The following is a 26,178-nucleotide window of genomic DNA, read 5'->3' as shown; positions in this document are numbered from 1 at the left end:
AAGCTTTGAAATGAGGCTCTAAGAGCATAATGTGCACCAAAATTAGATTTTGATGGTATTGACTCTAGAATCGGGACTTGCATCTTGAAACCTTTTTGTTCCTCCAAACATTGATTTTGAAGCTCCCAAATTGGGTCTTTCGAGGCACAAGCTCCGAAATGAGCTTCTAAGAGAATGATGTGCGTCAAAATGGAATTTTGACGCTGTAGGCTCCAAAATAGGAACTTGCTTCTTGAAACCTTGTTGTGCCTGCAAACATTGATTTTGATTTTCCAAAATCAGGACTTTCAAGGCACAAGCTCCGAAATGAGGTTCTAAGAACATGATGTACATCAAAATTGCGTTTTGACACTACTGACTCTGGAATTGGGACTTGTGTCTTGAAACCTTGTTGTGTCTCCAAACACTAAGTTTTATGCTCCAAAAACAAGGCTTTTGAGGCACAACCTCCGAAATGAGGTTCTAAGAACACCATGTTTGTCAAAATCGTGTTTTGACGCTATCAGCTTGAGAATCTGGACTTGTGTCTTGAAACCTTGTTGTGCCTTTAAACATTGATTTTTATGTTTTGAAACTAGAGCTTTCGAGCCACACGCTCTGAAATGAGGTTCTCAGAGCACGATGTGCATCAAAATCACGTTTTGACGCTACAAGCTCCATAATAGGGACTTGCATCTTGAAAGTTTGTTGTGCCTCCAAACACCAATTATAATGATTCGAAACCAAAGATTTTGAGGCATAAGCTCCAAAACAAGGTTCTAAGATCACGATGTGTGTCAAAATGAATTTTTGACTCTACCGGCTCTAGAATTAGGACTTGCATCTTGAAACCTTGTTGTGCCTCCAAACATCGATTTTGATACTTCAAAATTGGGGCTATTAAGGCACAATTTCTAAAACAGGGTTTTAAGAACACAATGTGCATCAAAATTGAATTTTGATGCAACTTGCTCTAGAATAAGGGCTTGCATCTTGAAATGTTTTTATGCCTCAAAAAACTGATTTTGGTCTTTCGAGGCACAAGCTTCGAAATGAGGTTCTAAGAGCATGATGTGTGCCAAAATCAGATTTTGACACTATTGACTATAGAATCGGGACTTGCATCTTGAAACCTTGTTGTGCTTCCAAACATTGATTTTGATGCTCCAAAACTGGGTCTTTGGAGGCACAAGCTCTGAAATGAGCTTCTAGGAGAATGTGCGTCAAAATAGAATTTTGAGTCTACAGGCTCCGGAATAGGGACTTGCTTCTTGAAATCTTGTTGTGCCTCCAAACATTGATTTTGATGTTCCAAAATCAGGGCTTTCATGTCATAGGCTCTAAAATGAGGTTCTAAGAGCACGATGTACATCAAAATTACATTTTGAAGCTACCCACTCTAGAATTGGGACTTGTGTCTTGAAACCTTATTGTGCCTCCAAACACTAATTTTTATGCTCCAGAAATGAATCTTTTGAGGCATAACCTCCGAAATGAGGTTCTAAGAACACCATGTTTGTAAAAATTATATTTTGACGCTATCAGCTTGACAATCGGGACTTGTGTCTTGAAACCTTGTTGTGCCTTTAAGCATTGATTTTGATGTTTGGAAACTAGAGCTTTCGAGCCACACATTCCAAAATGAGATTCTAAGAGCACGATGTGCATCAAAATCATGCTTTGACACAACAGGCCCCGGAATAGGAACTTGTGTCTTGAAAGCTTGTTATGCCTCCAAACACCAATTTCATTATTTGAAACTGAAGATTTTGAGGCATAAACTCCAAAACAAGGTTCTAAGAGCACGATGTGCATCAAAATTGAATTTTGATGCTACTGGCTCTAGAATCGGGGCTTGCATCTTGAAACCTTGTTGTGCCTCAAAATAATATCTAAAACAGGGTTCTAAGAGCACAATCTACATCAAAAATGAATTTTGATGCAAATGGCTGTAGAATCGGGGCTTGCATCTTGAAACCTTGTTATTCCTCAAAACACTGATTTTGATGCTCTGAAATTGGGGCTTTCGAGCCACAAGCTAGGTAATGAGGTTCTAAGAGCACGATGTGCGCCAAAATAAGATTTTTACGCTATTGAATCTGGAATCAGGACTTGCATCTTGAAACCTTGTTGTGCCTCTAAACATTGATTTTGATGCTCCAAAACTAGTTGTTTCAAGGCACAAGCTCCGAAATGAGCTTCTAAGAGAATGATGTGCGTCAAAATGGAAATTTGACGCTACAGGCTTTGAAATACATCAAAATTGCATTTTGACGCTACCAACTCTGGAATTGGGACTTATGTCTTGAAACCCTGTTGTGCCTCTAAACACCAATTTTTATGCTCCAAAAATGAGGCTTTTGAGGCACAACCTCCGAAATGAGGTTCTAAGAACACCATGTTTGTCAAAATTGTGTTTTGACACTATCAGCTTGAAAATCAGGACTTGTGTCTTGAAACCTTGTTGTGCCTTTAAACATTGATTTTGATGTTTTGAAACTGGAGCTTTCAAGCTACACGCTCCGAAATGAGGTTCTAAGAGTAGGATGTGCATCAAAATAATGTTTTGACACTACCAGCTCTGGAATAGGGACTTGCGTCTTGAAAGCTTGTTGTTGTGCCTCCAAACACCAATTTTTATGCTTCCAAACCAAAGATTTCAAGGCATAAGATCCAAAATAATGTTCTAAGAGCACAAGGTGCATCAAAATCAAATTTTGATGCTACCAACTCCCGAAGCAAAACCTGCATCTTGAAACCTTGTTGTGCTTCCAAACATCAATTTTGATCCTCCAAAACTTGGGCTTTTGAGGTACAATTTCTAAAATAGGGTTAGAAGAGCACAATGTGCATCAAAATTGAATTTTGATGCTACTGTCTCTAGAATCAAGGCTTGCATCTTGAAACCTTGTTGTGCCTCAAAACATTTATTTTGATGCTCCGAAACTAGGGCTTTCGAATCACAAGCTTCGAAATGAGTTTCTAAGAGCATGATGTGCGCCAAAATCAGATTTTGACGCTATTGACTCTAGAATCGGGACTTGCATCTTAAAACCTTGTTCTGCCTCCAAACATTGATCTTGATGCTCCAAAACTAGGTCTTTCGAAGCACAAGTTCTGAAATGAGCTTCTAAGAGAATGATGTACGTCAAAATGGAATTTTGATGCTAAAGGCTCCGGAATAGGGACTTGCTTCTTGAAACCTTGTTGTGCCTCAAAACATTGATTTTGATGTTCCAAAATCAGGGCTTTCAAAGCACAAGCTCCGAAATGAGGTTCTAAGAGCATGATGTACATCAAAATTATATTTTGAGCTACGATGTACACCAAAGATTTTGAGTCATAAGCTACAAAACAAGGTTCTAAGAATTGTGTGTCAAAATCAAATTTGGACCCTACCGGCTCCAGAATCAGGATTTGCATCTTCAAACCTTATTGTGCCTGCAAACATTGATTTTGATGCTCTAAAAGGATTATGTGCAAAAAACAATCATATTTTGAAGTTATTGAATCTAGAATTGGAACTTGCATCAAACCTTGTTGTGCCTCCAAACATTCATTTTAATGCTCCAAAACTGGATCTTTTGAGACACAAGCTCCGAAATGAGCTTCTAAGAGAATGATGTGCATCAAAATGGAATTTTCATGCTACAGGCTTCAGAATAGGGACTTTCTTCTTGAAACATTGTTGTGCTTCAAAACATTGATTTTGATGTTCCAAAATCAAGGCTTTCAAAGCACAAGCTCCAAAATGAGGTTGTAAGAGCACGATGTACATCAAAATCATGTTTTGAAACTACAAGCTCCAAAATAGGGACTTGCATCTTGAACGCTTTTTGTGCCTCCAAACACCAATTTTGATGCTTCGCAACCAAAGATTTTGAGGCATAAGCTCCAAAACAAGGTTCTAAGAGCATGATGTACGTGAAAATCAAATTCTGACACTACCAGCTCAAGAATAAGGACTTGCATCCTGAAACATTGTTGTGCCTCAAAACACTGATTTTGATGCTCTGAAACAGGGGCTTTCGAGGCACAAGCTTCGAAATGAGGTTCTAAGAGCACGTTGTGCGCCAAAATTAGATTTTGATGCTGTTGACTCTAGAATCAAGACTTGCATCTTGAAACCTTGTTGTTCCTCCAAACATTGATTTTGATGCTCCAAAACTGGGTCTTTTGAGGCACAAGCTCCGAAATGAGCTTCTAAAAGAATAATGTGTGTCAAAATGGAATTTTGACGCTACAGGCTCCGAAAAAGGGACTTGCTTCTTGAAACCTTATTGTGCCTCAAAACATTGATTTTGATGTTCCAAAATTAGGGCTTTCAAGGCACAAGCTCTGAAATGAGGTTCTAAGAGCACGATGTACATCAAAATTGCATTTTGATGCTACCGATGCTAGAATTGGAACTTGTGTCTTGAAAGCTTGGTGTGCCTCCAAACACTAATTTTTATGCTCCAAAAATGAGGCTTTTGAGGCACAACCTCCGAAACGAGGTTCTAAGAACACCATGTCTGTCAAAATCGTGTTTTGACATGATCACCTAGAGAATCGGGACTTGCATCTTGAAACCTTGTTGTGCCTTTCAACATTGATTTTCATGTTTTGAATTCGAGAGCTTTCCAACCACATGCTCCGAAATGAGGTTCTAAGAGCACGATGTGCATCAAAATCATGTTTTGACACTACAGGCTCTAGAATAGGGACTTGCATCTTGAAAGCTTGTTGTGCCTCCAAACAACAATTTTGATGCTTCGAAACTGAAGATTTTGAGGGATAAGCTCCAAAACAAGGTTCTAAGAACATGGTGTGCATCAAAATCAAATTTTGATGCTACCGGCTCCAGAATCAGGACTTGCATCTTGAAACTTGTTGTGCCTCCAAACATCGATTTTGATGCTCCAAAACTAAGGCTTTTGAGGCACAATTTCTAAAACAAGGTTCTAAGAGCACAATGTGCATAAAAATTGAATTTTGACGCTACTGTCTCTAGAATCGGGGCTTGCATCTTGAAACCTTGTTGTGCCTCAAAACACTGATGTTGTTGCTCCGAAACTGGGGCTTTCAAGCCACAAGCTTCGAAATGTTATTCTAAGAGCACGATGTGCGCCAAAATCAGATTTTGATGCTATTGACTCTAGAATTTTGACTTGCATCTTGAAACCTTGTTGTGCCTCCAAACATTGATTTTGATGCTCTAAAATTGGGTCTTTCAAGGCACAAGCTTTGAAATGAGCTTCTAAGAGCATTATGATATGCGTCAAAATCAAATTTTGATGCTACAGGCTCCGGAATAGGGACTTGCTTCTTGAAACCTTGTTGTGCCTCAAAACATTGATTTTGATGTTCCAAAATAAGGGCTATCAAGGCACAAGCTCCGAAATGAGGTTCTAAGAGCACGATGTACCTCAAAATTGCATTTTGACACTACCGACTCTGGAATTGGGACTTGTGTCTTGAAACCTTGTTGTGCCTCCAAACACTAATTTTTTTGCTCCAAAAATGAGGCTTTTGAGGTACAACCTATGAAATGGGGTTCTAAGAACACCATGTTTGTCACAGTCGTGCTTTGATGCTATCAGCTTGAGAATCGGGACATGTGTGTCTTGAAACCTTGTTTTCCCTTTAAACATTGATTTTGATGTTTTGAAACTGGAGCTTTCAAGCCACATGCTCTGAAATGAGGTTCTAAGAGCACGATGTGTATCAAAATCATGTATTGACACTACAGGCTCCGTAATAGGGACTTGTGTCTTGAAATCTTGTTGTGCCTCCAAACACCAATTTTGATGCTTCGAAACCGAAGAATTTGAGGCATAAGCTCCAAAACAAGTTTCTAAGAGCACGATGTGCGTCAGAATTTTTATTCTGACGCTACTAGATCCAGAATTAGGACTTGCATCTTGGAACCTTGCTGTGCCTCCAAACATCGATTTTGATGCTCCAAAACTGTGGCTTTTGAGGCACAATTTCTATAACAGGGTTCTAAGAGCACAATGTCCATCAAGATTGAATTTTGATGCTACTGGCTCTAGAATTGGGGCTTGCATCTTGAAACCTTGTTGTGCCTCAAAACACTCATTTTGATGCTCTAAAACTGGGGCTTTGAAGGAACAAGCTTCGAAATGAAGTTCTAAGAGCACGATGTGCGCCAAAATCAGATTTTGATGCTATTGACTCTAGAATTAGGACTTGCATCTAGAAACCTTGTTGTGCCTCCAAACATTGATTTTGATGCTCCAAAACTGGGTCTTTCAAGGCACAAGCTCTGAAATGAGCTTCTAAGAGAATGATGTGCGTCAAAATGGAATTTTGATGCTAAATGCTATGGAAAAGGGACTTGTTGCTTGAAACCTTGTTGTGCCTCAAAACATTGATTTTGATGTTCCAAAATCAGGGCTTTCAAGGCACAAGCTCTGGAATGAGGATCTAAGAATACGATGTACATCAAAATTGCATTTTAATGCTACCAATTCTGGAATTGGGATTTGTGACTAGAAACCTTGTTGTGCCTGCAAACACTAATTTTTATACTTCAAAAATAAGGCTTTTGATGCACAACCTTCGAAATGAGGTTCTAAGAACACCATGTTTGTAAAAATCATTTTTTGACACTATCAGCTTGAGAATCGGCACTTGTGTCTTGAAACCTTGTTGTGTCTTTAAACATTGATTTTGATGTTTTGAAATTGGAGCTTCCGAGCCACACGCTTTGAAACGAGGTTCTAAGAGCACGATGTGCATCAAAATCACATTTTGACACTACAGGCTCTCGAATAGGGGCTTGCGTCTTAAAAGCTCGTTGTCCCTCCATGAACCAGTTTTGATGGTTTGAAACCAAAAATTTTGAGGCATAAGCTCCAAAACAAGGTTCTAAGAACACACTGTGCATCAAAATCAAATTTTGAAGCTCTTGGCTCTCGAATCAGGACATGCATCTTGAAACCTTGTTGTGCCTCCAAACATTGATTTTGATGCCCCAAAACTGGGTCTTTTGAGGCACAATTTCTAAAATAGGGTGCTTTCAAATTGAAGATTTTGAGGAATAAGCTCCAAAACTAGGTTCTAAGAGCACAAAGTGCATCAAAATCAAATTTTCAAGCTCCTGGCTCCCGAATCAGGACTTGCATCTTGAAACCTTGTTGTGCCTCCAAACATTGATTTTTATGCTCCAAAACTGAAGATTTTGAGGCATAAACTCTAAAACAAGGTTCTAAGAGCATGATGTGCATCAAAATTGAATTTTGATGTTATTGGCTCTAGAATCGGGGCTTGCATCTTGAAACCTTGTTGTGCCTCAAAATAATATCTAAAATAGGGTTCTAAGAGCACAATCTACATCAAAATTCAATTTTGATGCTACTGGCTCTAGAATCGGGGCTTGCATCTTGAAACCTTGTTATTCCTCAGAACACTGATTTTGATGCTCTGAAATTGGGGCTTTCGAGCCACAAGCTAGGTAATGAGGTTCTAAGAGCATGATGTGCACCAAAATAAGATTTTTACATTATTGAATCTGGAATCGGGACTTGCACCTTGAAACCTTGTTGTGCCTCTAAACATTGATTTTGATGCTCCAAAATTGGCTCTTTCGAGGCACAAGCTCCGAAATGAGCTTCTAAGAGAATGATGTGCGTCAAAATGGAATTTTGACACTACAGGCTTTGAAATAGATCAAAATTGCATTTTGACGCTACCGACTCTGGAATTGGGACTTATGTCTTGAAACCTTGTTGTGCCTCCAAACACCAATTTTTATGTTTTGAAACTGGAGCTTTCAAGCTACATGCTCTGAAATAAGGTTCTAAGAGTAGGATGTGCATCAAAATAATGTTTCGACACTACAGGCTCCGAAAAAGGGACTTGTGTCTTGAAAGCTTGTTGTGCCTCCAAATGCCAATTTTTATGCTTCCAAACCAAAGATTTCAAGGCATAAGCTCCAAAATAATGTTCTAAGAGCACAAGGTGTGTCAAAATCAAATTTTGATGCTACCAGCCCCCGAAGCAAAACTTGCATCTTGAAACCTTGTTGTGCTTCCAAAAATCGATTTTGATCCTCCAAAACTTGGGCTTTTGAGGTACAATTTCTAAAATAGGGTTAGAAGAGCACAATGTGCATCAAAATTGAATTTTGATGCTACTGTCTCTAGAATCGAGGCTTGCAGCTTGAAACCTTGTTGTGCCTCAAAACATTTATTTTGATGCTCCGAAACCGGGGCTTTTGAATCACAAGCTTCGAAATGAGGTTCTAACAGCACGATGTGCGCCAAAATCAGATTTTGACGCTATTCACTCTAGAATCGGGACTTGCATCTTGAAACCTTGTTGTGCCTCCAAACATTGATTTTGATGCTCCAAAACTGTTTCTTTCGAGGCACAAGCTCTGAAATGAGCTTCTAAGAGAATGATGTACATCAAAATGGAATTTTGACGCTAAAGGCTCTGGAATAGGGATTTGCTTCTTGAAACCTTGTTGTGCCTCAAAACATTGATTTTGATGTTCCAAAATCAGGGCTTTCAAAGCACAAGCTCCGAAATGAGGTTCTAAGAGCATGATGTACATCAAAATTTTGTTTTGATGCTACCGACTCTTGAATTGGGACTTGTGTCTTCAAACCTTGTTGTGCCTCCAAACACTAATTTTTATGTTGCAAAAATGAACCTTTTGAGGGATGACCTCTGAAATGAGGTTCTAAGAACACAATGTTTGTCAAAATCGTGTTTTGACGGTATCAGCTTGAGAATCGAGACTTGTGTCTTGAAACCTTGTTGTGCCTTTAAACATTGATTTTGATGCTTTGAAACTGGAGCTTTCAAGCCACACATTCCGAAACGAGGTTCTAAGATCATGATCTACATCAAAGTCACATTTTGACACTACAGTCTCCGGAATAGGAACTTGCGTCTTGAAAGCTTGTTGTGCCTCCAAACACCAATTTTGATGCTTTGAAACTGAAGATTTTGAGGCCTAAGCTCCAAACAAGGTTCTAAGAGCACGATGTGTGTCAAAATCAAATTTTGACACTACCAGCTCCAGAATCAGGAATTGCATCTTGAAACCTTGTTGTGCCTCCAAACATCGATTTTGATGTTCCAAAACTGGGGCTTTTGAGGCACAATTTCTATAACAGGGTTCTAAGAGCACAATGTGCATGAAGATTGAATTTGATGCTACTAGCTCTACAATTGGGGCTTGCATCTTGAAACCTTGTTGTGCCTCAAAAAACTGATTTTGATGCTCTCAAACCGGGGCTTTGAACGCACAAGCTTCGAAATAAGGTTCTAAGAGCACGTTGTGTACCAAAATCAGATTTTGATACTATTGACTCGAGAATTAGGACCTGCATCTTGAAACCTTGTTTTGCCTCCAAACATTGATTTTGATACTCCAAAATCTGGGTCTTTCGAGGCACAAGCTCCGAAATGAGCTTCTAAGAGAATGATGTGCGTCAAAATAGAATTTTCATGCTAAAGGCTTCGAAGTAGGGACTGCTTCTTGAAACCTTGTTGTGCCTCAAAACATTTATTTTGATGTTCCAAATAAGGGCTTTGAAGCACAAGCTCTGAAATGAGGTTCTAAGAGCACGATGTACATAAAAATTGTGTTTTGACACTACCGACTCTTGAATTGGGATTTGTGTCTTGAAACCTTGTTGTGCCTCCAAACAGTAATTTTTATGATCCAAAAATGAGGCTTTTGAGGCACAACCTCTAAAATGAGGTTCTAAGAACACCATGTTTATCAAAATCATATTTTGTCGCCATGAGCTTGAGAAATAGGGCTTGTGTCTTGAAACCTTGTTGTACCTTTAAACATTGATTTGATGTTTCAAAACTGGAGCTTTCCAGCTACACTTTCTGAACTGAGGTTCTAAGAGCACAAAGTGCATCAAAATCATGTTTTGGGCACTACAGGCTCTAGAATAGAGACTTTCATCTTGGAAGCTTGTTGTGCCTCCAAACACCAATTTGGATGCTTTGGAACAAAATATTTTGAGTCATAAGCTCCAAAACAAGGTTCTAAGAGCACGATGTGCATCAAAATCAAATTCAGACGCTATCGGCTCCAGAATTAGGATTTGCATCTTGAAATCTTGTTGTGCCCTCCAAACATTGATTTTGATGCTCCAAAACTAGGTCTTTCGAGGCACAAGCTTTGAAATGAGGTTCTAAGAGCATGATGTACATCAAAATTGTGTTTTTGACATTACTGACTCTGGAATGGGACTTGTGTCTTTAAACCTTATTGTGCCTCCAAACACTAGTTGTTATGCTCCAGAAATGATTCTTTTGAGGCACAACCTCCAAAATGAGGTTCTAAGAACACCATGTTTGTCAAAATCATGTTTTGACGCTATTAGCTTGAAAATCGGGGCTTGTGTCTTGAAACCTTGTTGTGCCTTTAAACATTGATTTTAATGTTTTGAAACTTGAGCTTTCGAGCTAGAGACTCTCAAATGAGATTCTAAGAGCACGATGTGCATCAAAATCATGTTTTGACACTACAAGCTCTGGAATAGGGACATCCATCTTGAAAGTTTGTTGTGCTTCCAAAAACTAATTTTGATGATTCGAAACCAAATATTTTCAGACATAAGTTCCGAAACAAGATTCAAAGAGCACACATGTGTGTCAAAATCAAAGTTTACGTCTACCGGCTCAAGAATCAGGACTTGCATCTTGAATCCTTGTTGTGCCTCCAAACATCAATTTTGATGCTCCAAAACTGGAGCTTTTGAGGCACAATTTCTATAACAGGTTCTAAATGCACAATGTGAAACAAAATTGAATTTTGATGCTACTGGCTCTAGAATTAGGGCCTGCATCTTGAAAACTTGTTGTTCCTCAAAACACTGATTTTGATGCTTCGAAACTGGGGGCTTTTGAGGCTTAAGCTGGAAATGAGCTTCTAAGAGCATGATGTGTGCAAAAATCAGATTTTGATGCTATTGACTCTAGAATCGGGACTTGTATCTTGAAACCCTGTTGTGCCTCCAAACATTGATTTTGATGCTCCAAAACTGGGTCATTCAAGGCACAAGCTCTGAAATGAGCTTCTAAGAGACTGATGTGCGTCAAAATGGAATTTTGATGCTACAGGCTCTGGAATAGGGACTTGCTTCTTGAAACCTTGTTGTGCCTCAAAACATTGATTTTGATGTTCCAAAATTAGGGCTTTCAAGGCACAATCTCCGAAATGAGGTTCTAAGAGCACGATGTACATCAAAAATGCATTTTGACACTACCGACTCTGGAAGAGGGACTTGTGTCTTGAAACCTTGTTGTGCCTCCAAACACTAATTTAATACTCCAAAATGAGGCTTTTGAGGTACAACCTCCCAAATGAGGTTCTGAGAACACCATGTTTGTCAAAATTGTGTTTTGATGCAATCAACTTGAGACTCGGGACTTGTCTCTTGAAACCTTGTTGTGCCTTTAAACATTGATTTTGATATTTTGAAACTAGAGCTTTTAATCCACACTCACCGAAATGAGGTTCTAAGAGCATGATGTGCATCAAAATCACATTTTGACACTACAGGCTTCGTAATAGGGACTTGCGGCTTGAAAGCTTTTTGTGCCTCCAAACACCAATTTTGATGCTTCAAAATTGAAGATTTTGAGGCATAAGCTCCAAAACAAGGTTCTAGGAGCACGATGTGCATCAAAATTAAATTTTGATGCTACTGGCTCCAGAATCAGGACTTGCATCTTGAAACCTTATTGTATGCCACCAAACATCAATTTTGATGCTCCAAAACTGGGGCTTTTGAGGCATAATTGCTAAAACAGGTTTGTAACAGCACAATTTGCATTTTAATGCTACTAGCTATAGAATCAGGGCTTGCATCTTCAAACCTCATTGTGCCTTAAAACACTAATTTTGATTCTCCGAAACTGGGCCTTTCAAGGCACAAACTTTGAAATGATGTTTTAACAGCACGATGTGCGCCAAAATCAGATTTTGATGCTATTGACTCTAGAATCGGGACTTGTATCCTGAAACCTTGTTGTGCCTCCAAACATTGATTTTGATGTTCAAAAACCAGGTCTTTCAAGGCACGAGCTTTGAAATAAACTCCTAAAAGAATGATGTGCATCAAAATGAAATTTTTACATACACGCTCCGAAATAAGGACTCGCTTCTTGAAACCTTGTTGTGCCTCAAAACATTGATTTTGATGTTCCAAAATTAGCGCTTTCCAGGCACAAGCTCCGAAATGAGGTTCTAAGAGCATGATGTACATCAAAATTACGTTTTGACGCTACTGACTCTGGAATTGGGACTTGTATCTTGAAACCTTGTTGCTCCTCCAAACACTAATTTTTATGCTCCAAAAATGAGGCTTTTGAGGCATGACCTCCGAAATGAGGTTCTAAGAGCACCATGTGCATCAAAATTAATTTTGATTCTACTAGCTCTAGAATCGAGGCTTGCATCTTGAAACCTTGTTGTGCCTCAAAACACTACATTTGATGCTCTGAAACTGAGGCTTTCGAGGCACAAGCTTTGAAATGAGGTTCTAAGAGCACGATGTGCACCAAAATCAGATTTTGATGCTATTGACTCTAGAATTAGGACCTGCATCTTGAAACCTTGTTGTGCCTCCAAACATATATTTTGATGCTCCAAAACTGGGTCTTTCGAGGCACAAGCTTTGAAATGAGCTTCTAAGAGAATGATGTGCGTCAAAACGGAATTTTGACGCTACAAGCTTTAGAAAGGGGACTTGCTTCTTGAAACCTTGTTGTGCCCCAAAACATTGATTTTGATGTTCCAAAATCAGGGCTTTCAAGGAACAAGCTCCGAAATGAGGTTCTAAGAGCACGATGTACATCAAAATTGCAATTTGACACTACCAACTTTTGAATTGGGACTTGTATCTTGAAACTTTGTTGTGCCTCCAAAGACTAATTTGTATGCTCCAAAAATGAGGTTTTTGAGGCACGACCTCCGAAATGAGGTTCTAAGAACACCATGTTTGTCAAAATTATCTTTTGATGCTATAAGCTTGACAATCCGGACTTGTGTCTTGAAACCTTGTTGTGCCTTTAAACATTGATTTTGATGTTTTGAAACTGGAGCTTTTGAGCCACATGCTCCGAAACAAGGTTCTAAGAGCACGATATGCATCAAAATCACGTTTTGACACTATAGGCTCTGAAATAGGTACTTGCGTCTTGAAAGCTTGTTGTGCCTCCAAACACCAATTTTGATGCTTCGAAACTGAAGATTTTGACACATAAGCTGCAAAACAAGGTTCTAAGAGCATGATGTGTGTCAAAATCAAATTTTGACTCTACCGGCTTTAGAATAAGGACTTGCATCTTGAAACCTTGTTGTTCCCCCAAACATTAATTTTGATGCTCCAAAAGTGGGGCTTTTGAGGCACAATTTCTAAAACAGGGTTCTAACATAACAATGTGCATCAAAATTGAATTTAGATGCTACTGGCTCTGGAATCAGGGCTTTCATCTTGAAACCTTGTTGTGCATCAAAACATTAATTTTGATGCTCCAAAACTGGGTCTTTCGAGGCACAAGCTTCGAAATGAGCTTCTAAGAGAATGATGTGCATCAAAATGGAATTTTGACACTATTGGCTACGAAATAGGAAACTGCTTCTTGAAACCTTGTTTTGCCCCAAAACATTGATTTTGATGTTCCAAAACTAGTGCTTTCAAGGCACAAGCTCTGAAATGAGGTTCTAAGAGCACGATGTACATCAAAATTGCGTTTTAACATTACCGACTCTGGAATTGGGACTTGTGTCTTGAAACCTTGTTGTGCTTCCAAACACTAATTTTTATGTTCCAAAAATGAGGCTTTTGAGGCACAACCTTCGAAATGAGGTTATAATAACACCATGTTTGTCATAATCATGTTTTGGTGCTATCAGCTTGAGAATCGGGACTTGTGTCTTGAAATCTTATTGTGCCTTTAAACATTGATTTTGATGTTTCAAAACTGGAGCTTTCGAGCCACACGCTCAGAAATGGGGTTCTAAGAGCACGATGTGCATCAAAATCATGTTTTGACACTACAGGCTACGAAATAGGAAATTGCATGTTGAAAGCTTGTTGTGCCTCCAAACACAAATTTTGATGCTTCAAAACTGAAGATTTTGAGGCATAAGCTTTAAAACAAGGTTCTAAGAGCACGATGTGCATCAGAATCAAATTCTAATATTACCGGCTCCAGAATCACGACTTGCATCTTGAAACCTTTTTGTGCCTCCAAACATCGATTTTGATGCTCCAAAATTTGGGCTTTTGCAGCAAAATTTCTAAAATAGGGTTCTAAGAGCACAATATGCATCAAAAATAATTTTTGATGCTACTAGCTCTAGAATCGGGGCTTGCATCTTGAAACCTTGTTGTGCCTCAAAACATTGATTTTGATACTCCAAAATGGGGGCTTTCGAGGCACAAGCTTCGAAAAGAGGTTATAAGGGCACGATGTGCGCCAAAATTAGATTTTGATGCTATTGACTCTAGAATCAGGACTTGCATATTGAAACCTTATTGTACCTCCAAACATTGATTTTGATGCTCCAAAATTGGGTCTTTCGAGGCACAAGCTCCTAAATGAGCTTCTAAGAAAATGATGTGCGTCAAAATGGAATTTTGATGCTATAGTGTCCAGAATAGGGACTTGCTTCTTGAAACCTTGTTGTGCCTCAAAACATTGATTTTTATGTTCCAAAATATGGGCTTTGAAGGCACAAGCTCTGAAATGAAGTTCTAAGAGCACGATGTACATAAAAATTGTGTTGTGATGCTACCGACTCTTGAATTGGGACTTGTGTCTAGAAACCTTGTTGGGCCTCCAAACACTAATTTTTATGGTCCAAAAACAAGGCTTTTGAGGCACAACCTCCAAAATGAGGTTTCAAGAACACCATGTTTGTCAAAATTGTGGTTTGACACTATCAGCTTGAGAATCAAGACTTGTGTCTTGAAACTTTGTTGTGCCTTTAAACATTGATTTCGATGTTTCGAAACTGGAGCTCTCGAGCCACACGCTCTGAAAACAATGTTGTAAGAGCATGAAGTGGATCAAAATCATTTTTTGACTTTATAGGCTTCGAAATAGAGACTTGTCTCTTGGAAGCTAGTTGTGCCTCCAAACACCAATTTGGATGCTTGGGAACCAAAGATTTAGAGGAATATGCTCAAAAACAAGGTTCTAAGAGCACGATGTGTGTCAAAATCAAATTTTGATGTTACCGGCTCCAGAATGAGGACTTGCATCTTGAAACATTGTTGTGCCTCCAAACATCGATTTTGATGTTCCAAAACTGGGGCTTTTGAAGCACAATATCTTAAATAGGGTTCTAAGAGCACAATGTGCATCAAAATTGAATTTTGATGCTACTGGCTCTAGAATTGGGGCTTTCATCTTGAAACCTTGTTGTGCCTCAAAACACTGATTTTGATGCTCTGAAACCGAGGCTTTCAAGGCACAAGCTTTGAAATGAGGTTCTAAGAGCACGATGTGTGCTAAAATTAGATTTTGACCCTATTGACCCTGGAATCGGGACTTGCATCTTGAAACCTTGTTGTGGCTCCAAACATTGATTTTAATGCTCCAAAACTGTGTCTTTGAAGGCACAAGCTCCGAAATGAGCTTCTAAGAGAATGATGTGCGTCAAAATCGAATTTTGACGCTATAGGTTCTGGAATAGGGACTTGCTTCTTAGAACCTTGTTGTACCTCAAAATAGTGATTTTGATGTTCCAAAATCAGTACTTTCAAGACACAAGCCCCAAAATGAGCTTCTAAGAGCATTATGTACATCAAAATTGCGTTTTGATACTACCGACTATGGAATTGGGACTTGTGTCTAGAAACCTTGTTGTGCCTCCAAACACTAATTTTTATGCTCCAAAAATGAGGCTTTTGAGGCATGACCTCCGAAATGAGGTTCTAAGAACACCATGTTTATCAAAATCGTGTTTTTATGCAATCAACTTGAGAACGAGGACTTGTGTCTTCAAACCCTGTTGTGCCTTTAAACATTGATTTTGATGTTTCGAAACTGGAGCTTTTGAGCCACACGCTCCGAAATGGAGTTCTAAGAGCACGACATTGATTTTGACGCTCTAAAACTGAGGCTTTTGAGGCACAATTTCTAAAATAGGGTTCTAAGAACACAATGTGCATAAAAATTAATTTTTGATGCTACTGGCTCTAGAATCGGGGCTTGCATCTTGAAACATTGTTGTGCCTCAAAACACTAATTTTGATGCTCTGAAATCGGGGCTTTTAGGCACAACCTTCGAAATGAGATTCTAAGAGCATGATGTGCACCAAAATCAGATTTTGACGCTATTGACTCTAGAATCGGGACTTGCATCTTGAAACCTTGTTGTGCCTCCAAACATTGATTTTGATGCTCCAAAACTGGGTCTTTCGAGGCACAAGCTCCGAAATGAGCTTCTATGAGAATGATTTACGTCAAAATAGAATTTTGACGCTATAGGCTCAGGAATAGGGACTTGCTTCTTGAAACATTGTTGTGCCTCGAAACATTGATTTTGATGTTCCAAAATCAAGGCTTTGAAGGCACAAGCTCCGAAATGAGGTTCTAAGAGCACGATGTACATCAAAATTGGCTTTTGACGCTACCGACTCTGGAATTGGGACTTGTGTCTTGAAACCTTGCTATGCCTTAACACACTAATTTTTATGCTCCAAAAATGAGGCTTTTGAGGCACAACCTCTGAAATGAGGTTCTAAGAACTCCATGTTTGTCAAAATCATGTTTTCACGCTATCAGCTTAAGCATCAGGATTTGTGTCATGAAACCTTGTTGTGCCTTTACACATTGATTTTGATGTTTTCAAACTGGAGCTTTGGAGCCACACACTTTGAAACGAGGTTCTAAAATCACGATGTGCATCAAAATCACATTTTGACACTACAGGCTCCGGAATAGAGACTTGCGTCTTGAAAGCTTGTTCTGCCTCCAAACACCAATTTGGATGCTTCAAAACTGAAGATTTTGAGGCATAAGCTCCAAAACAAGGTTCTAAGAGCATGATGTGCTTCATAATCAAATTCTGAAGCTACGGGCTCCAGAATCAAGACTTGAATCTTTAAACGTTGTTGTGCCTCCAAAGATCGATTTTGATGCTCCAAAACTGATTTTGAGGCAAAATTTTTAAAACAGGGATCTAAAAGCATAATGTGCATCAAAATTCAATTTTGATGCTCTGACTCTAGAATCGGGGCTTGCATCTTGAAATCTTGTTGTGCCTCAAAACACTGAGTTTGATGCTCCGATACCAGGGCTTTCGAGTTTCAAGCTTCAAAATGAGGTTCTAAGAGCACGATGTGCACAAAAATCATATTTTGACGCTATTGACTCTAGAATCGGGACTTGCATCTTCAAACCTTATTGTGCCTCCAAACATTGATTTTGATGCTCCAAAATGAGCTTCTAAGAGAATGATGTGCGTCAAAATGGAATTTTGACGCTACAGGCTCTGAAATAGGGACTTGCTTTTTGAAACCTTGTTGTGCCTCAAAACATTGATTTTGATGTTCCAAAATCAAGGCTTTCAAGGCACAAGCTCCGAAATGAGGTTCTAAGAGCACGATGTACATAAAATTTTTGTTTTGATGCTACCGACTTTGGAATGGGCATTTATGTCTTGAAACCTTGTTGTGCCTCCAAACACTAATTTTTATGCTACAAAATGAGGCTTTTGAGGCACTACCTCCGAAATAAGGTTCTAACAACACCATGTTTGTTAAAATTGTGTTTTGAAACCTTGTTGTGCCTTTAAACATTGATTTTGATGTTTCGATGTTGGAGCTTTCGAGCCACATGCTCTAAAATGAGGTTCTAAGAGCACAAAGTGCATCAAAATCACATTTTGACACTATAGGCTCCAGACTCAGGACTTACATCTTGAAACCTTGTTATGCCTCCAAACATCGATTTTGATGCTCCAAAACTGGGGCTTTTGAGGTACAATATCTAAAACAGGGTTCTAAGAGCACAATGTGCATCAAAATTGAATTTTGATGCTACTGGTTCTAGAATCGGGGCTTGCATCTTGAAACATTGTTGTGGCTCAAAACACTAATTTTGGTGCTCCAAAACTAGGGCTTTCGAGGCACAAGCTTCGAAATGAGGTTCTAAGAGCACGATGAGCGCCAAAATCAGATTTTGACGCTATTGACTCTAGAACCGGGACTTGCATCTTGAGACCTTGTTGTGCTTCCAAACATTGATTTGGATGCTCTAAAACTGGGTCTTGTGTCTTGAAACCTTCTTGTGCCTCCAAACACTAATTTCTATGCTCAAAAAATGAGGCTTTTGAGGCACAACCTCTGAAATGAGGTTATAAGAGCACCATGTTTGTCAAAATCATGTTTTGAAGCTATCAGCTTGAGTATCGAGACTTGTGTCTTGAAACCTTGTTGTGCCTTTAAACATTGATTTTGATGTTTTGGAACTGGAGCTTTTGAGCCACATGCCCCAAAATGAGGTTCTAAGAGCACGATGTGCATCAAAATCACATTTTGACACTACAAGCTCTAGAATAGGGACTTGCCTCTTGAAAGCTTGTTGTGCCTGAAAAAACCAATTTCGATGCTTTGAAACTGAAGATTTTGAGGCATAAGCTCCAAAACAAGGTTCTAAGAGCACGATGTCCATCTAAATCACATTTTGACGCTACCGGCTCCAGCATTAGGACTTGCATTTTGGAACCCTGTCGTGCCTCCAAACATCGATTTTGATGCTCCAAAACTAGGGCTTTTGAGGCACAATTTCTAAAACATGGTTCTAAGACCACAATGTGCATCAAAATTATATTTTGATGCTACTGGCTCTAGAATCAGGGCCTGCATCTCGAAACCTTGTTGTGCCTCAAAACACTAATTTTGATACTCTGAAACCGGGCCTTTTGAGGCTTAAGCTTCGAAATGAGGTTCTAAGAGAATAATGTGCACCAAAATCAAATTTTGATGCTATTGACTCTAGAATCAGGACTTGCATATTGAAACCTTGTTGTGCCTCCAAACATTGATTTTGATGCTCCAAAACTAGGTCTTTTGAGGCACAACCTTCGAAATAAGCTCCAAAATGTGCGTGAAAATGGAATTTTGACACTATAGGCTCTTGAATAGGGACTTTCTTCTTGAAACCTTGTTGTAGCTCAAAACATTGATTATGATGTTCCAAAATCATGGCTTTCATGGCACAAGCTCCGAAATGAGATTCTAAGAGCACGATGTACATCAAAATTGCATTTTGATGCTACCGACTCTGGAATTGGGACTTGTTTCTTGAAACCTTGTTCTGCCTCCAAACACTAATTTTTATGCAACAAAAATGAGGCCTTTGAGGCACAACCTCCAAAATTTGGTTCTAAAAACATCATTTTTGTCAAACTCATGTTTTGATGCTATCAGCTTCAAAATCCGGACTTGTGTCTTGAAACCTTCTTGTGCCTTTAAACATTGATTTTGTTGTTTTGAAACTGGAGCTTTCAAGCCACACGCTCCGAAGCAAGGTTCTAAGAGAACGATGTGCATCAAAATCATGCTTTGACACAACACGCTCTAGAATAGGGAGTTGCGTCTTGAAAGCTTGTTCTGCCTCCAAACACCAATTTCGATGCTTCGAAAAGAAGATTTTGAGCCATAAGCTCCAAAACAATGTTGTAAGAGCACGATGTGTGGCAAAATCAAATTTTGACTCTACTGGTTAAAGAATCAGGACTTGCACCTTGAAACCTTGTTGTGCCTCCAAACATAGATTTTGATACTCCAAAACTGGGGCTTTTGAGACACTATTTCTCAAATAGGGTTCTAAGAGCACAATATGCATCAAAATTGAATTTTGATGCTACTGGCTATAGAATCAAGGTTTGCATCTTGAAACCTTCTTGTGCCTCAAAACATTGATTTTGATATTCCAAAATCAGGGCTTTCGAGGCATAAGCTTCGAAATGAGGTTCTAAGAGCACAATGTGCTCCAAAATCAGATTTTGATGCTATTGACTCTATAATCGAGACTTGCATCTTGAAACCTTGTTGTGCCTCCAAACATTGATTTTGATGCTCCAAAACTGGGTCTTTCGAGGCACAAGCTCTGAAATGAGATTCTAAGAGAATGATGTGCATCAAAATGGAATTTTCACACTATAGGCTTTGGAATAGGAATTTGCTTCTTGAAACCTTATTGTGCCTCAAAACATTGATTTTAATGTTCCAAAATCAAGGCTTTCAAGGCACAAGCTCTGAAATGAGGTTTTGAGAGCATGTTGTACATAAAAATTGTGTTTTAATGCTACTGACTTTGGAATTGGGATTTGTGTCTTGAAACCTTGTTGTGCCTCCAAACACTAATTTTTTATGCTCCAAAAATGAGGCTTTTGAGGCAAAACCTCTGAAATGATGTTCTAAGAACACCGTGTTTGTAAAAATCATATTTTGACGCAATCAGCTTGAGAATCAGGACTTGTCTTGAAACCTTCTTCTGCCTTTAAACATTGATTTTAATGTTTTGAAACTAGAGTTTTTGAGCCACACACTCCGAAACGAGGTTCTAAGAGCTTGTTGTGCCTCCAAACACCATTTTCGATGCTCCGAAGCCGAAGATTTTGAGGCATAAGCTCAAAAACAAGGTTCTAAGAGCACGATGTGCATCAAAATCAAATTTTGACGCGACCGGCTCCAGAATCAGTACTTGCATCTTGAAACCTTGTTGTGCCTCCAAACATCAATTTTGATGCTCCAAAACTTGGGCTTTTGAGGCACAATTTCTAAAATAGGGTTTTAAGAGCACAATCTGCATCAAAATTGAATTTTGATGCTACTGGCCCTAGAATTGGGGCTTGCATCTTGGAACCTTGTTGTGCCTCAAAACACTGATTTTGATAGTCTGAAACCGAGGCTTTTGAGGCACAAGCTTCAAAATGAGGTTCTAAGAGCATGATATGGGCCAAAATCAGATTTTGACCCTATGGACTCTACAATCGGGACTTGCATCTTGAAACCTTGTTGTTCTTCCAAACATTGATTTTGATGCTCCAAAATTGGGGCTTTTGAGGCACAATTTCTAAAATAGGGTACTAAGAGCACAATGTGAATCAAAATTGAATTTTGATGCTACTAGCTCTAGAATCGGGACTTGCATTTCAAATCCTTGTTGTGCCTCCAAACATTGATTTTGATGCTCCAAAACTGGGTCTTTCAAGGCACAAGCTCTGAAATGAGCTTCTAAGACAATGATGTGCATCAAAATGGAATTTTGACGCTACAGGCTCTGAAATAGGGACTTGCTTCTTGAAACCTTGTTGTGCCTCAAAAAATTGATTTTGATGTTCCAAAATAAGGGCTTTCAAGGCACAAGCTCCGAAATGAGGTTCTAAGAGCACCATGTACATCAAAATTGCATTTTGAGGCTGGCGACTCTGGAATTGGGATTTGTGTCCTGAACCCTTGTTGAGCCTCCAAACGCTAAATTTTATGCTCCAGAAATGAGGCTTTTGAGGCACAACCGCCGAAATGAGGTTCTAAGAACATCATGTTTGTCAAAATCGTGTTTGGATGCTATCAGCTTCAGAATTAGAACTTGTGTCCTGAAACCTTGTTGTGGCTTTAAACATTGATTTTGACGTTTCAAAACTGGAGCTTTCGAGCCACACGCTCCGAAATGAGATTCTAAGAGCACAAAGTGCATCAAAATCACGTTTTGACACTACAGGCTCTGGAATACAGACTTTTGTCTTGGAAGCTTGTTGTGCCTCCAAACACTAATTTGGATGCTTCGGAATAGAAGATTTTGAGGCATAAGCTACAAAACAAGGTTCTAAGAGCACTATGTGCATCAAAATAAAATTCTAACGCTATTGGCTCCAGAATTAGGACTTGCATCTTGAAACCTTGTTGTTCCTCAAAACACTGATTTTGATGCTCTGAAACCGGGGCTTTCGAGGCACAAGCTTCAAAATGAGGTTCTAAGAGCACGATATGCGCCACAATCAGATTTTGACGCTATTGACTCTACAAACGGGACATGCATCTTGAAACCTTGTTGTGCCTCCAAACATTGATTTTGATGCTTGAAAACTAGGCCTTTCAAGGCACAAGCTCTGAAATGAGGTTCTAAGACCACGATGTACGTCAAAATTGTGTTTTGAAGTTACCGACTTTGGAATTGGGACTTGTGTCTTTAAACCTTGTTGTGCCTCCAAACACTTACTTTTAGGCACTAGAAATGAGGCTTTTGAGCCACATAGTCCGAAATGAGGTTCTAAGAACACCAGAAACAAGGCTTTAAATCATGTTTTGACACTACAGGCTCTGAAATAGGGACTTGCATCTTGAAAGTTTGTTGTTCCTCCAAACACCAATTTTGATGATTCGAAACAAAAGATTTTGAGGCATAAGCTCCAAAACAAGGTTCTAAGCGCACATATGTGTGTCAAAATCAAATTTTAATTCTATCGGCTCAAGAATCAGGACTTGCATCTTGAAACCTTGTTGTGCCTCCACACGTCGATTTTGATGCTCCAAAACTGGGGCTTTTCGGGAACAATTTCTATAACATGGTTCTAAGAGCACAATGTGAAAAAAAATTGAATTTTGATGCTACTGGCTCTAGAATCAGGGCCTACATCTTGAAACCTTATTGTGCCTCAAAACAATCATTTTGATACTCTGAAACTAGGGCTTTCGAGGCTTAAGCTTCGAAATGAGATTCTAAGAGCGTGATGTGCACCAAAATCAAATTTTGACACTATTGACTCTAGAATTGGGACTTGCATCTTGAAACCTTGTTGTGCCTCCAAACATTGATTTTGATGCTTCAAAACTGGGTCTTTCGAGGCACAAGCTCTAAAATGAGCTTCTAAGAGAATGATGTGCGTCAAAATGGAATTTTGATGCTACAGGCTCTGGAATAGGGAATTTGTTCTTGAAACCTTGTTGTGCCTCAAAACATTCATTTTGATGTTCCAAAATCAAGGCTTTCAAGGCACAATCTCTGAAACGAGGATCTAATAGCATGATGTACATCAAAAATACGTTTTGACGCTACCAACTCTGGAATTAGGACTTGTGTCTTGACACCTTGTTGTGCCTCCAAACAGTAATTTTAATGCTCCAAAAATGAGGCTTTTGATTCACAACCTCCCAAATGAGGTTCTAAGAACACCATGTTTGTCAAAATTATGTTTTGACACAATCAGCTTGAGAATCAGGACTTGTTTCTTGAAACCTTGTTGTGCCTTTAAACATTGATTTTGATGTTTTGAAACTAGAGCTTTCGAGCCACACGCTCCGAAATGAGGTTCTAAGAGCATGATCTGCATCAAAATCAAGTTTTGACACTACAAGCTCTGGAATAGGGACTTGCATCTTGAAAGCTTGTTGTGCCTCCAAACACCAATTTCGATGCTTCAAAACCAAAGATTTTGATGCATAAGCTCCAAAATAAGGTTCTAAGAGCATGATGTGCATCAAAATCAAATTTTGACGCTAACGCCTCCAAAATCAGGACTTGCATCTTGAAACCTTGTTGTGCCTCCAAACATCGATTTTGATTGTCCAAAACTCGGGCTTTTGAGGCACACTTTCTGAAACAGGGTTCTAAGAGTGCAATATGCATCAAAAAATAATTTTAATGCTAGTGGCTCTAGAATCGGGGCTTACATCTTGAAACCTTGTTTTGCCTCAAAACACTGATTTTGATGCTTCGAAGCCGGGGCTTTCAAGGCACAAGCTTTGAAATGAGGTTCTAAGAGCATGATGTGCGCCAAAATCAAATTTTTAAGCTATTGACTCTAGAATTGGAACTTGAATCTTGAAACCTTGTTGTGCCTCCAAACATTGATTTTGATGGTCCAAAAGTCGGTCTTTCGAGGCAGAAGCTCCGAAATGAGCTTCTAAGAGAATGATGTACGTGAAAATGAAATTTTGACACTACAGGCTCCGGAATAAGGGCTTTCTACTTGAACCCTTGTTGTCCCTTAAAAAAATGATTTTGACATTCCAAAATCAGGGCTTTCAAGGCACAAGCTCCGAAATGAGGTTCTAAGAGCATAATGTACATCAAAATTGAATTTTGATGCTACTGACTCTAGAATTGGGACATGTGTCTTGAAAAATTGTTGTACCTCTAAACACTAATTTTTATGCTCCAAAAATGAGGCTTTTGAGGCACAACCTCCGTAATGAGGTTCTAAGAACACCATGTTTGTCAAAATTGTGTTTTCATGCTATCAGCTTGAGCGAGACTTGTGTCTTGAAACCTTGTTGTGCCTTTAAACATTGATTTTGATGTTACGAAACTGGATCTTTCGAGCCACACGCTCCAAAATGAGGTGTGAAGAGCATGATGTGCATCAAAATCACATTTTGACACTACAGGGTCTGGAATAAGGACATGCATTTTGAAAGTTTGGTGTGCCCCCAAACACCAATTTTGATGATTCAAAAGCGAAGATTTTGAGGCATAAGATCCAAAACAAGGTTCTAAGAGCATGATGTGCATCAAAATCAAATTTTGACGCTACCAGCTCTTGAATCAGGACTTGCATCTTGAAACCTTGTTCTGCCTCCAAACATCGATTTTGATGCTCCAAATTTGGGTCTTTTGAGGCACAATTTCTAAAACAAGGTTCAAAGAGCACAATGTTCATCAAAATTGAATTTTGATGCTAGTGGCTCTAGAATCAGCGCTTCCATCTTGAAACCTTCTTGTGCCTCCAAACACTAATTTTCATGCTTCAAAAATGAGGCTTTAAACATTGATTTTGATGTTTTAAAACTAGATCTTTCAAGACACACTCTAAAATGAGGTTCTAAGAGCACGATGTGCATCAAAATTGCATTTTTACACTATAGTTTTCAAAATAGGGACTTGCATGTTGAAATCTTGTTGTTCCTCCAAACACCAATTTTGATGCTTTGAAACCGAAAATTTTGAGGCATAAGCTCCAAAACAAGTTTCTTAGAGCACAGTGTGCGTCAAAATCAAATTCTGACACTACCGGCTCTAGAATCAGTTTTTGCATTTTGAAAACCTTGTTGTGCCTTTAAACATCGATTTTGATGCTACAAAATTGGGGCTTTTGAGGCACAATTTCCTAATACAGGGTTGTAAGAGCACAATATGCATCAAAATTAAATTTTCATGCTACTGGCTCTAGAATCGGGGCTTGCATCTTGAAACATTGTTGTGCCTCAAAACACTTATTTTGATGCTCTGAAACCGGGGCTTTCGAGGCACAAGCATCAAAATGAGATTCTAAGAGCATGATGTGTGCCAAAATCAGATTTTGATGCTATTGAATCTAGAATCGAGACTTGCTTCTTGAAACGTTATTGTGCCCCAAAACATTGATTTTGATGTTCCAAAATCAGGGCTTTCAAGGCACAAGCTCTGAAATGAGGTTCTAAGAGTATGATGTACATCAAAATTATGTTTTCATGCTACCGACTTTGGAATTGGGACTTGTGTCTTGAAACTTTGTTGTGCGTCCAAACACTAATTTTTATTCTCTAAAAATGAGGATTTTGAGGCACGACCTCCGAAATTAGGTTCTAAGAACACCATGTTTGTCAAAATCGTGTTTTGACGCTATCAACTTGAGAATCGGGACTTCTGTCTTGAAACCTTGTTGTTCCTTTAAACATTGATTTTGATGTTTTGAAACTAGAGATTTCAATCCACACGCTCTGAAATGAGGTTCTAAGAGCACGATGTGCATCAAAATCACATTTTGACACTACAGGCTCCAGAATAGGGACTTGCATCTTGAAAGCTTGTTGTGCCTCCAAACACCAATTTCTATGCCTCGAAACTGAAGATTGTGAGCAATAGCTCAAAAATAAGATTCTAAGAGCACTATGTGCGTCAAAATCAAATTTTAATGCTACCGGCTCCAGAATCAGGACTTGCATCTTGAAACCTTGTTGTGCGGAAAACATCGATTTTGATGCTCCAAATATGGGGCTTTTGAGGCACAATTTCTAAAACAGGGTTCTAAGAGCATAATGTGCATCAAACTTGAATTTTGATGGTACTGGCTCTATAATCGAGGTTTGCATCTTGAAACCTTGTTGTGCGGAAAACATCGATTTTGATGCTCCAAATATGGGCTTTTGAGGCACAATTTCTAAAACAGGGTTCTAAGAGCACAATGTGCATCAAACTTGAATTTTGATGGTA

The sequence above is a fragment of the Cryptomeria japonica genome, chromosome 7 (assembly GCF_030272615.1).
Source record: "Cryptomeria japonica chromosome 7, Sugi_1.0, whole genome shotgun sequence".
NCBI classification, from domain to species: domain Eukaryota; kingdom Viridiplantae; phylum Streptophyta; class Pinopsida; order Cupressales; family Cupressaceae; genus Cryptomeria; species Cryptomeria japonica.
Note: the sequence above shows the minus strand (reverse complement) of the source record.